Here is a 14225-nt window from a genome sequence, read left to right as displayed (position 1 = left end):
CTTGATTTTACCAAAAAACCTAAAAAAGTGAAAACAGATTTAGTTTAGTTTTCTTTATCACACATTAGTATGGTTTGATGCTCTTTACTTCTATAACTTAGATAGCAGCATTAGGTTAGTGTTGATTTAGTTATTCTTCTTAGCATAATTGCTTAAATGGTTAATTAGGATATGGTGTGATTTAACATTACATGTTTTTTTCCACATTACACCAGTATAGTAGCTCTCTTAGAATAGATTTTCTCTTCTTCCATCAAAGAATCAAGCTTCTTCTAACTCTATAGAAGTCTGGCTTGGAACCCCTGGGGTCTCTCACCAGATGAACAGTGGCAATAAGCAGGACCGTCACTTTTACTTGAGCATATAGCATTGTCACCTCCAAATTTGTACGAACCCTGGGTTGATAAGTAAAGTTGGAAGCCCAAGAGTTGCAGCGTCCTTGTTGCAATACTGGCGCTCATCGCCAACCTAGTAAGAGAAGGCAATCCAAAAGAAATGCCCGATTTAGGTGATTTGCATAAAAGCTGGCAGGAAAAAGCATAAACTCAAATGGAAGCAATCACAAAATTGGCAAAGACTGACTGGGATTCGCATTGGCAATACCTCGTAAAGTCACACAGCCAAATCATCATCCTTAACTGCTCACTTCATTTGACTCAACGAATGTTGCCACCTCTCACCGATGCGATTTTTGCAGGACAGGTCAGAACACATTTTTGGGCACCTCCTTAAGTCAAACCGATGGCCAACATATGCAATTTAAAAGACAAGCTGGTAGACATCAAATCATCATCATAGCCTCTGCTCATCAAGCCACTATTTATTTTTAGAGTTAGTTAACTAGTTAGGAGGAAGGTTGTTTGAAGCCTCCTCAAATTTTTGTATAATCTATTTTTTCACATTATTTAGAATAATATTTATACCCTTCTCATGCATTTAGAGAAGGGTCCAGAATTTTATCAAAAACGTTTATACAATACTGTAAGTTTGTGAATGCTTTGGTGAAATTATGGAACATGATCGTTTCTTTTAAATATCATACTACTCTCCTTTGTTGATGCACTATTGTATACTTGGGAGATAATTTGATCTAAAGAAAGGAGTTGATCCATGCCATTAGTCAAATGAGAAGAACTTCACACATATGATACTTTTTATCTTGTATTATTGATTTTGTTTTTGTTTAATTAGTGACAACACTTTATTCTCATGAATTGCATATGGGATACATTCTCTCTGTTAAGCGTTAATCGCACTATTGTATCAAGCCTAGCTAAAATTGTCTACTTTCATACATAAATCATCATATATGCGATATAGTTTATACAATTTCTTTGACTAACTATTTAGACAAAGAAATTATCTTTGTACGTTATCATCTCTGTTTTATGCGTGATTGATCTTTATTATGACATGTCAAGCAGATACCTTTGTAGATCACATATCACACAGAAATACCTAGATTTATATTAGAATAAGTTAGTTAGAGATTTGCATAATAGAATAGGTCATTTAGATTGTCATTATTCTATTGCAATCACTCATGAACCACCCATTCTCATCTTAAAACCCACACTAGGAACTCACAACTCAAACTTCTATTTACAACACATCGTTATCAAATTTAAAGTAAATTTACTCAAAAATGTGTGAAAAAACTTTCAAAATATAAAATACAACCAAACAAAAATTAACAACTATTTTAATCAATATTAATATACTCTACTTTTTTCCAATAACTTCTAATTCAATAATTTACAGACACAAAAAATAAACAAAAACCTTAAATACAATATTACAATTAATATCTCCTAACCATGTCCAATATTATAAATTTAAGAATAACATTCGTGTAAAATCCAATAATCACAACATTTAACTTAAAATAAACTTTTCAATTTAATAATTTATTCTAAAAATTTCAAAATGATATATCAATATTTTATTAAAATTATTAAAATAATAATAAAATATTATTATTACAACAAATTTTCCCAACATATTTTTTAAAATCAATTATTGTAACTATTCATTAAAACAATGGAATTATATATATGAACAGGACAAGATGCTAACTAAAAGTCAACGATAGGACGGGTAGTCATGGCAACGACGTTTTCTAATTTAGCTAAGTTTTGGAAGGGCGGTTCTACTGGGTGCATCCCTCATAAAGAACAAGGGGAAAAATATTTCAAAATAAAAATATTTTATGCATTTAATGATTAAACGTAAATATTAATTTAATCTTTAAAGTAAAAGTGTCGGCTTTGCTGGCCCTCTCGTAAACCAATGGAAGGCAATGTTGACCTCAAACATTGGGACGTAGGTATTCTAATTGTTATTTTCAAACCTACGACAATACGATACGACAATTTCCTGAAGTGTGTGAGAATGTCACTCGAAAGAAAATATTATTTTAATAAGAAAATAGTTTTAATAAACTTCAAGAGATTTATGCTATAAAAAATTAGCAGTGTGAGCAACATTTCATCAAGATAGAAAAAATTAATAAAAAAAATTGTATTCTAGCCATTTAAAAACATTGATGATCAAATTTCATTGTTGATTTGCATTGGTATTTATCTTGTCAAAAGGTGGGAGGGCATAAGGGGCACTTTATTTCATGCTCGAGCCATAGTGTAGTAGTGATAAGATAACACACTTTGAGCATTTAATATATCCCTTCGATTGCAGAGGGGGAAATTTGGGGTTCATGGTATAAAACTTGGCATGGAGAAGTAAAGCTACAATTGCACAGTGCATCAATCATCTAACATCCTACAAAAAGTTATAAAATCGATCAGTCATTTAATATGATAGGAAAAGTTGTAAAACTTGTTATGAAATAGATTTTTAGAAAAGTTTGAAAAATAAAAATATAAAGATTAAAGTTTGTGAAGTCATCTAAGCATCCAACAAAAAATAAAAATATAGAGGAGTCATCTCAGCGTATTCTAAAAAGAGAGAAGCATCCAACAAAAAAGAAAATAATAGTCATCTGAGCATAATGCAGAAAGAGAGATACATTATGATATAGATATATATTATGATTACTATATATCTTATGATTTTCCCTGATATGTATATATTATGATTATTGTATGTTAGAAATCCAAAAAACAAAGAACAATTTGAAACACATCCAAAATAATAGAACAATGGTAATTTTCATCTTCGAACTCCATCAACATGCACATGAATACAAGGAATTTGAATATGTAATTCAAATTTTATATCAATTGTCTATGTATTTATATTAAATCAAAACACATGACAACACTGGGCAAGAAAATAGTATTGGCTTCAACCAACAAGCATAAACAAATAGAAAACATTGAGAATAATTACATGAACTAAAAAAACACATACATATAGAAGCATCATTTAGTCATTAAAATCAGAATTCCCACCAAATATTAGCAGGCTTTATTATTGATGCTTAACATCCTTTTAAATTTAAAATCCATGAAAAAATCTCTTAAATATTTTAATTCACCAAAGTATGACCATATTCCACCTGCTATGTCACAAAGATCAAACATTACTTGTCAGGAGGGATTCCCTCATTGTATTGATTGTAGCCTTCACATTACCAATGGTATCCAAGCTCTCCACTTCCAAAGTCATTATTTTACTTATAAGGGTCTTTTAAAATATATACATGGAAAATTTTAGACAAACCACCAGAGGAAAAATAAATTCCTTCTGAATATTATAGTCGACCATGGTCCTCTAGCCATCCTCAAGCCACTTACCAATGAAGATAAGTCATTTCTAGTCAGTGGGAAATCCTTGCTTGTCTTGGATATTGACCTTGACATTATCAATTCTGTTCAAGCTCTCAACTTCCAATTTAAATGTAATTCTAGTGATTCTTTTAACAAAGATATGCATACCACCCCTTGATAGAAATAATTTTGAGAAAGGTTAACTTAGAAGTTTTAGTGTGCAAGGACCATAGAAAACGGGATTCAAATTTGAAAAAATACAACCTATTCTGTGTCTATCTGAATACACTCCATTTTCCAAACCAAGAACAAAGCTTAGGCATAATAAATCTGTCTAATCAACTCCTTTTTTAACTCTGTTTGAGAATATGCATTTCATTTGCCAAACTGAAGAAATATTTAACACAGTAAGAATTTCTTATCAACTTCATGGTACATAATGACATTTGCAAGAATTGAAGTAAATGTTCTTCTTCAAATTACCTAGGAGTGATATTTCATGGATTTGCTCTCCATTTAACAAGAAATGTTAATCACTTCACTTAAATTTGAAAGGTGCTATAAACATCTTCTTGTCCTTTTTATGGTATATAACATTCCATGTAAGCTTGGATGGATTTAAGAGATTGTGGAAATCTCGCTTACAATTGGAATTAGAAAACAAGAATACCTTAGAATCTTACATGTAGGATTTGAGACCAATATCTTCCTTAACATGCAAGAGATACAAGTTAGTTTCACAACTTAACACATTGTATGAGGAATTTAAAGTCACCTTTAACATGGGAGAAAATATTATGCATTGTGAATTCAACAATAGAATGTGAAAGTAGCTCTATCTACCCAAGAAAAATAAGAAGATATGTTTCATATCATGTCTCTTTCATATGAAGCTATTGAATTATTATTTGTTTGGTCTTCTCCTTTATTTATCAAATTTGAGATAAAATTCGCAGAAGATTTTCTATTTGGTCCAACTATATTTGGGGTCGTTCGAAGTCTAATTATTTCATACTAGGATGTGATATCAATTATCTTTTCAACTTCAAAATAGAGTATCTTGTCACACTCAAATGGAGTTCATTTATAAAAAAATAAATTGGGTCCAAAATTAAAATTTTATGTCGTAAGTATAAATTCCTCTCCAATTTTTTCCAAGTAAAAACACAAGAATTGCATTTGGACATACTATCTTATTTCACACATGGAACAAATCTAGCTTGCTAAAAATGTAGGGGGAAAGGGAAATATTTCCACTAAATGAGGAAGAGTAAATTGTCATATAAATACCATTGGAAATATTTATGCATGGACTATATCAAATTTAATAAATTCTTCCAATTGAATAATTAATGTGTGTTTAAACATAATTATGTACTTTGGGCTATATGAAGCCAATTATAGAATACACGCAAGTGAAAACAAAATAAATTTGAAATGCATAAAATTACTTAGATGAAACTTTGTTGTTAGCACTCGAAGGCAGTTTGGAAGAAGTAGATTAGTTCTTCACTACTTGGCTACCATAAACTTGAAAATATGCAAAAGATTAATAATAATACAAAATCAAATGCCTACTCAAAATTCTTTGAGTATCTTATAATCAAATAGAAGAATTAGATATTTCATGGCATTTACTTTAGCTCCACCGATGACTAAACTAAAATATTCAAATGCAAAATGGCAATAAATTGGAAGTATTATCTAAATTATTACTTTGTTTTCCATATTTATATTATTTTATTACTTCATATGCGCTTGAAAAAAATTGAGTCAAATTCCATTGATAAATAATAATTTATTAATTGTTGCTAATTTATTGACCACAACCTTATTATTTACTATTTAAAACCAATTGTAAATATCTTGGCCACTTCCAAACACGGTTATAAATTAAATGTGTGATCTAACTAATCTAGATGAAATGACTTTTTTCTGAGCATTTGTCTTATTAATTTTGTTCAAAATATAGTACAATTTTATAAAAATCATAAGTTTTAGGGGAATTTTAGGGTGTTGAATCCATTTATGCATTCAAAATTTTATTTTAAAAAATAAGAAATCACAATCTCACTAAAAAAATTATTGTCAAATTCTGAAAAGAAAAAAAAGTCATTTTCTCTATTAGTTAGACTAAGCAGAAATTAAATGCTTCCTTTTGGCGCAACCTTGTGTGGGGTTGTGGAACTTACCCTTTTACCTATGCACATACTTTAATTTTGCATATAGATTCGCTCTACACATTCCTTGCTTCTTCACAGACTTTAGCCCCATGCATGCTTTATCTCTTCACATGTCATTCTTCCAATTAAATAATTATTGTGACTTTAAACCCAATTAACAACTTTGGGCTCTATATTTGTCTTTCATGGTTTGAAGTAGCTTAATTTCTATCCACATAACCCAAAAATGAATTCTACGACTAGAGAAATCATATAACCATGATTTTTGTTAATTCCTTAAAGTATCCAAAATATGCCTTAACTTCGCCCGGACCAAGGTAAAAACATTGGGTGAAACTAATAATCATTTATCACATCTTCTTAATTTATTCACCACAACATTATTTTTTAACATTTAAACGCAAGTATAAATGTGTGGGTCACTTTTCCAACACGATTATAAGTTAAATATTTCCTTTTGGGCCCACCTTTGATGGAGCAATGAAACTTACCCTTCTATTTCCACAGATACTTTATTTCTTCCAAGACTTTATCTCCGCACATAACTTTTTTCCATACGGACTTTACCTTTGCACATGCCTTACTTTAGCATCATGTGAGTAATGATAGTCTTCCTCATTTGGTGGAAATATTCCCTTTTTCCACTATAATTTTGGTTGGATATAGGTATTCCACTATGTGAATGAAGATAGTATGCCTAAATGTAATTCTTATTTTTTTACTTGGGAATGATTAGAGAGGAATCTATACTTCTAATATAAAACTTTAATTTCTAGAATCAATATTTATGACCTTCATTAACGGAAATATTTATGTGCATATATTAATCTCCACATGCCTTTTTGATAGCTTTTCCTTGTTCAAAAATCTTACTAGGTCTAAAACTAGTGGAAGCAATCCATGTGCATATATAAGGCATGTGCGGGGCTAAAGTCTATGTGGAAGTAAGGTATTTGCAAACCTAGAATTTGTGTGGCATTATAGTATGTGTGGATGTAAAAGGGTAAGTTCCACTACTTCGCACAAGTTCAAACCAAAATGAAGAATTTGGCTCTGTACATGCCTTACTTCCACATAAACTTTAGCTTTGCACATGTCTTATGTTCGTACATGCATTACTTTCACAAAATTAGAGAAATTTTGAGGTCTAAAATGGGTCTCCTAAGGAATATTATAAAATAATAGTGGGAATAATAGGATAATATTAGATTGCCTCAACAAGTTTTGGAGGCAAAATAGAAAAAAAAACTATTTTTCAACTCATATTTTCAACTTATCTCCCTATGATTCTACTCAAATTTCAAGCAGGAACACTCATTATATGTAAATTCAAAGTCTTCATCCAAGGAATACCCATGATGCCTAATATCAATAAACCCTAGTACATGACAGATATGAAAAGCATGATTGCAATCACGATTTTTTGTGTATTTTACATTTTTCATGTAGTATAGTCCATCAAAAGTAAGCAACATGGGTACTCCTTGGATGAAAAAATAAATTTTGCATCCAACAAGTGTTCCCGCTCGAAATTTGAGTAAAATTGTATGGATATAAGTCCAAAATATGAGTTGAAAAAGTAGGTTTTTTTTTTTTTTTTTTTTTTTTAACTCCAAACATGGTGAATCATCCCCCATGGTTGACATCATCATATTGAATCTTATGACTTTCCATAATTTTTTATATGCATATATATTGTGTTGACTTAAAAATTAGTAAGGTGTAATGACAAGGGTATATAATTGAGGATTAATTACATGAGTAGATAAGTAAAATGTCATTGATATTCCATTTGACAATTTGTCACAATAGATCTGATAAAATTATGCTTAAAAGTTTCAAAATATACACTATTACAGTTTTATATCTCTTTAAATTTATAGATATATAGATTATCGTTAATAGTGTATGCATGCAAATTAAAATTATGCAAAAAATAGAGAATGGAAATGAAATGCATCCTCTAATCTCACTAAATTTAAGTTTTTTTTTTTTTTAAATAAAAATGCTAACATTTTACCACAATAAACAATGTTATTTTTGTACATGTTGCTAATGGAGCAGGTAATTTAATATTTGTAAGTTTACTATTTTTTACCTTTTATTCTTATCCTATAATTAAGCGAAATATGTATTTTATATGTCACATCATATAAGTAACATGTTCATAAGAATGTTTTTGTGTTATAGTCACATCCTTCATTAACAATAGGTCTTTCTTATCTTTCTTGATACATTGGTTTAACACCTATATGCTTCAAACATTATATAACCATGAATTTTCATTACCAATGAACCTCGTTCATCATATTTGATACTTAGGTTAAATGCCTATGTTCATAAGAGGTTACATACCATAAAATTTACATTACCCGCGCCCTTATACCTTACTGTAATACTATTCCTTGTGAATGTGGTTTATTGTTTGGATATACACTGGAAGATTCAAGAGAGATGATTCTAGGGTTTGACTCCATTTGTTGGCTTCAAAATAAAACCCTTATATCAATGGTAATATTTTGTTGTAATGTCAACCGATGGTCATCCTTTGGTAAGGGTTTCCATATGTCATTTTTTATCATTCATTTATGCCTTTCTTACAATTTTTCTTCTCTTACTAGTTATTTTGTCCCAAACTGGGGAGAGAACCCTAAGGTCCCAAAATTTTCTTTGTAAGTGCGAAGCATTCAGAAACTCTAATTTTTCGACAGGCTCTATCTCTATCTGAAAGCTTTACATTCTTTTCTCTGAAGGTTATTTATGAACAATTTTTCACTTTGATTCATTTCATTGCTCGAACTAACAATTTTATGGTGATATTCACAGGAATTGAGTGCCAGTTCATATTTTTCCTCTTGTGATTTCTAATTATTATTTTCCTCTGGCATTTACTTATGTTTTTATCATAAATTTTCTTATTTACCAGGGCCTTGCAAAGGTTTTCTTCTCTACATAATATTTTATAAGAAACAATTTTCTTGTTGTCTTTACATTTTAATGCCAATGGCTTGTTAATTCCATGTGCAGGTATTCTAAGTTATGACACATCGTTTGATTAGGGTTCTTTTTTGAAATATTAATTTTGATTATATATATATATATATATATATATATATATATATATATATATATATATATATATATATATATATATATATATATATATATATATATATATATATATATACCACTAACTTTTATTGGTTTATTTGTGATTTTCATAAGAAAAATACCTATGCCTGCATGCAGAGACCATAATCATCACTGACAAGGGATTCGTCGACAGGGTTTTGGTTCTTATAGGGCTTGTGGGTAAATTTACTTTCCAGCTAGTGTTATGTGGATTCTATGACTGAGGAGAGAAGTATCTTCCCTAAGCCCGGTGGACTGACATGGAACAACAGAAAGGCAAGGAGACTAACGTTTTCCTTAAAGTAAATAGATAATTGGATTAATCCTAGCTGGAATTTGTCATATTCTTCACTCCTTCCTTGTCTTGTATGCTCCAATCCTAGGTCTGATTGCTATACTTAGAACCTACACAACCAATCAAAAAAGTCCACTGATCTATGGAATCTATGTAGCATCATATAATCACTTTGTTCAATAGATCAACATGGTATTGAGATATATGAAACCATAACATCATATATAGGAAAACAAATAACTCTTTGCATTAATAGAAATGGAGTGAGTTACAACCAAAAATAGGTGTTGATCTTGTAGAAGATCTCCTCCAAGTTGACTTGTCCTTCCCTTGTCATAAAGTGAACCTCTAATCACCCTAATGCATGGAATGATATCTCCCACATCATCACAATAAGGGTAAAATCACTCTCAAAAAGCCAACCCCTTGCCTATGGGTGGAAATATATATATAGGTGAAGGAGGTAGTTCATGAATTCTTATCATTTTACCAATATGGGCTTGAGATCCACTTTTGATGGGAGCATGAGCTCAAGGGATAAGGGATGAAAACTCCAAGGTAGGATAGGATAGGATTCAAGAATTTTATTTGAGACAAATTGTTAGAAAGTTATATATTAAAGAGTAATTGAACACATAAAATATTGTAGAAACACAAACACAGAATATGCATAAAATAAGAGAGAGACACAGATATACGTGGTTCACCCAATTTTGGCTATGTACACAGAGAAACATCCTGTCCTTCCTTTTATATTATGCAACAAAATGAAGAGATACAACCTACAATAGATCCGTTGTAAGTCCATCTTCACTCTCATACAATCTCCTCTCTCTTTCTTGCTCAAAATACACATCTATCCAACCGCAATACAATTCCCTCGTATATAGCGAGGGTTTCCTTCTAGGGAAAAAAACCTAAATTAAACATAACTTAGATATCATCATATCATATTCATAATGAACAACTCAGGTTGACTATGAAGTTATAATATTTTACAAGGAAATTGTTATGAAACAAGCTCAAGAAAAGATAGAAAAGATAGATCAACGCCTTAGAATTCAGCCTCTTCGAGGGGGCAACCTCCTTTACATTACATAAATGAACAATTCTTGGATGATACAAATGAAAATACCTCCTTTCTATATATAGGAGTCCAAGGGGTCATAACATAATCAGAGCCGGCATAACAATAATAATGTAAGGGCACAATAATAACAATAGTGGGCTTCTATGGGGCACTATAGTAACAATATGGGCACTACATGGCTACATCAATATAATAAGTGGGTTGTACTAATAACAATAAGGGGTTACACTAGTAGTATAGGGGCCTAACATGCCCCTCTCCTTCAAAAAGCGTTGTCCTCAACGCTTGAGTAGTTCTTGATGCTTCTGTATAAAATTATTGTCCTCCCATGTGGAATCTTCAGCGGGTAAGTTCTTCCACTTGATGAGATACTCTGAAATTGATTGATTTCATAGCTGTCGGGTTCTTGTTTCTGTGACTGCTCCAGGTTCCAATATGATTTTTCCTTCCTCTTCAATTTCTAGCAATATTGTTTGAATTGGGATCTTTTGCAACTTTTGAATAAGTGGCCATACTTCTTCATCCTTCTTCCATTCATCCCTTGCTTCGTTTATCCAATCTGGTTGGATAATAGAAATAGCACAAAACAATGCTTCCACATCCTCATCCTTGAAGAGTCTTCCCATTCGGTAAGGTCGCCATTTTTTAAGTGCATGTAGTATTGCCAACATTTCCTTCTCATAAATAGCTTGCTTGAGATGTAGCAATAAAAATACCCAATCACCTACATCAAAACATTTTTCACTGCGATGTTGATCTACCTGTTGTTTCATTTGATTTTGCACCGAAGTGGCATTATCCTTTAAAATTTGGGGAACTTGTTGTTGATGCTCAATGTGATCTTTCACTGCTTGAACCTTTTTCTTCTTGATATGTCCTTCTATCTCTGGAGTTTGAGGAGTGGTAATTTCTTCCAATCCTTTACAAGATATGGTCGGATTCATTTCTTGATGCTCGATGTGATCTTTCACTTCTTGAACATTTTTCTTCTTGATATGTCCTTCTATCTTGATAGTTTGAGGAGTGGTAATTTGGACCAATGAATTACAAGATATGGTTGGACTCATTTCTTCTTTCTAGATGTGATCTTTCACTTCTTTCAACTTTTCCTTCTTGATATGTCCTTCTATCTTGAGAGTTTGAGGAGTGGTAATTCTTGCCAATGCTTTACAAGATATGGTTTGATTCATTTGTTCTTTCTCTGGGGTGGGGTCCTGGCGTATATCTTCTTCTTTTGATGTTTCTTGATCCTTTTCTTCCTCCTCTTCATATTCTATATAAAATAGTTTCTTCTCAGCACACTTATGACCTTTAGTGCATTTTCTATCATAGTTGTAACAAAGCCCTTTTTCTCTTTTTTCTTCCAATTGTTGTGGTGTAACCCTTGTAGGTTGTGGAAGGCTGGGGGAAACAACACTTCCATATTTATAGTTGTGAGGGGTATGCTTCCTAGTTTCCATAATTCTTCTTTCCAATATGTCACAAATCCCTTTTACTCTTTCCAATTGTTGTGGTGTTGCTCTAAAGAAGGTGTTGCTCTTTGTATCCTCATAATGTGTTATCATTTCCTCTGTGAAAATTGACCACTTAACAAGTCGTTTACGAGAACAAAGCCCTTCATACCACAAAAATTGATCTGGTTCTAAATATTAAGATGCAATACATACCTTTTGTAACAATGGTACACCATGTAGATCAAAATATTGCTCCATCTGAAGTATCCAATTTATCGGATCCTTGCCATCAAACTTCCTCATCTTTCTTTTTCTTGATTTTAGGAGCTCAATCTTGAAACGTCTGTAACTTTATACTTTTAGATCTTTAAGTTCTGAAATTGTGACCTGTGGTAGCCCTCTTTGTCCTCTTTCCAATGCAATAAGTTTGACCCAAATTGGATTCTCCAAGGAAGAGTTATGTGAAATCTCCCACAGTGACTTGATTATAGATTAGTTCAGTAGAGCGAACTTGTATGACGTGCCACGAGTCACTATTTCAACCCTTGGATCTGCAAAATGCATACATGAAACTACATTCTGTCCTCTTTATATACCTTCTTATGAAATTTCAATCCAATCCCTAGAGAGAAATTTACGACGATTTTCCCTAGGTCACCTGTTTGGAATGTAATTCAGGAGTCTGCAAAAAGACCAAATTCCTCAGATCATATCTCCGAAAAAATACCACGAAAAGCTTTGAAATTCGGACCCGAGGTTTAGCACGATTTCTTCTCGAGTGGGTTTTTTTTGCAACTTCTGAAACATCGCAGAAAAAATGCTATAGCGAAAATGCCACGATGACCTGTTTGGAGCAGCGAAACCCTAGAATCCAAAGCTCTGATACCAAATGTTATGAATCCAGCTCAAGAAAAGATAGAAAATATAGATCAACGCCTTAGAATTCAGCCTCTTCAAGGGGGCAACCTCCTTTACATTACATAAATGAACAATTCTTGGATGATACAAATGAAAAGACCTCCTTTCTATATATAGGAGTCCAAGGGGTCATAACATAATCAGAGCCGACATAACAATAATAATGTAAGGGAACAATAATAACAATAGTGGGCTTCTATGGGGCACAATAGTAACAATATGGGCACTATATGGGTACATCAATATAATAAGTGGGTTGTACTAATAACAATAAGGGGTTACACTAGCAGTATAAGGGCCTAACAGGACTACCGCGCGCTCAACAAAATATTAGTAAGAAATCGCTATCCACTCCCATGCATAGATGATTTATTGGATCAATTAAAAAGTGTTGCATATTTTACAAAATTGGATCTTTGTAGTGGCTATCACCAGGTTCAAATTACGGAGTAGGACGTGTGGAAAACCACTTTCAAAACCAAGCAAGGGTTGTTTGAATGGATGGTAATGCCATTCGGGCTTTGCAATGCTCCAACCACCTTTATGCAGGTTATGAATCATATATTTCAGCCTTTCATTGATGAGTTTGTTTTTGTATATTTAGATGATATACTAGTTTTCAGCAAGAGTTGGTTTGAACATATGAGTCATGTAAAGAAAGTGCTTGATGTGCTGAAGAAATAAAAATTCTTTGTAAAATTGTCAAAGTGTGAGTTTTTTAACATATTTGCATTATTCCTGGCTAGTGTGTATCTTTTGCAGCTTCCACTGCCCATCTTCCAAAACTGACAATATGAAATGGTACTCGAGATGTATATGTTTATTCTTGGAATGAAATGTTGATTTATTTACAAGATGAATGGCACTTTGTCTATCACTATATAACCTGCCCAACTCCTTCTTCTAACCCAATTCATCCAAAAACCTTTGTAACCAAATCATTTCTTTACTAGCCTTTGTAGTAGCAACATACTCTTCTTCCATCATTGAGAGTGCAACAACACTACAATTTTGAAATCCAAATGGCAGTTGTTCCACCTATAGTAAACACATACCCTATGGTTCTCCTCATGTTATCTCTCTCTCACCTTCCATATTTCCATCAACATATCCTTGTAGAGCAATGTTTGAACCACCAAAGAATAATGCTTGATTTGTTGTACCTCTCAAATACCTAAGAATCCACTTCATTGCCATCCAATGTTCTTCTCTTGGATTGTTCATGTACCTACTTACAATTCCCATTGCATGTGCAATATCAGGCCTTGTTTAGACCATTGCATACATTAAGCTTCCAACTACTGATGCATATGAAACTTTAGAGATAAAATCCATCTCTCCCTGAGTATTGGGACACATCTCCTTACTTAGTTTGAAATGGCTAAGGTGTAGTAACTTGTTTTGCATTTTGCATATTAAATATTT

Source organism: Pinus tabuliformis, chromosome 8, assembly GCF_031772625.1.
Source record: "Pinus tabuliformis cultivar Carrire ecotype Pingquan chromosome 8, CPIR1, whole genome shotgun sequence".
In the NCBI taxonomy this organism is placed as follows: domain Eukaryota; kingdom Viridiplantae; phylum Streptophyta; class Pinopsida; order Pinales; family Pinaceae; genus Pinus; species Pinus tabuliformis.
The sequence above is the reverse complement of the archived record's forward strand: the minus strand, read 5'-3'. Positions refer to the sequence as shown.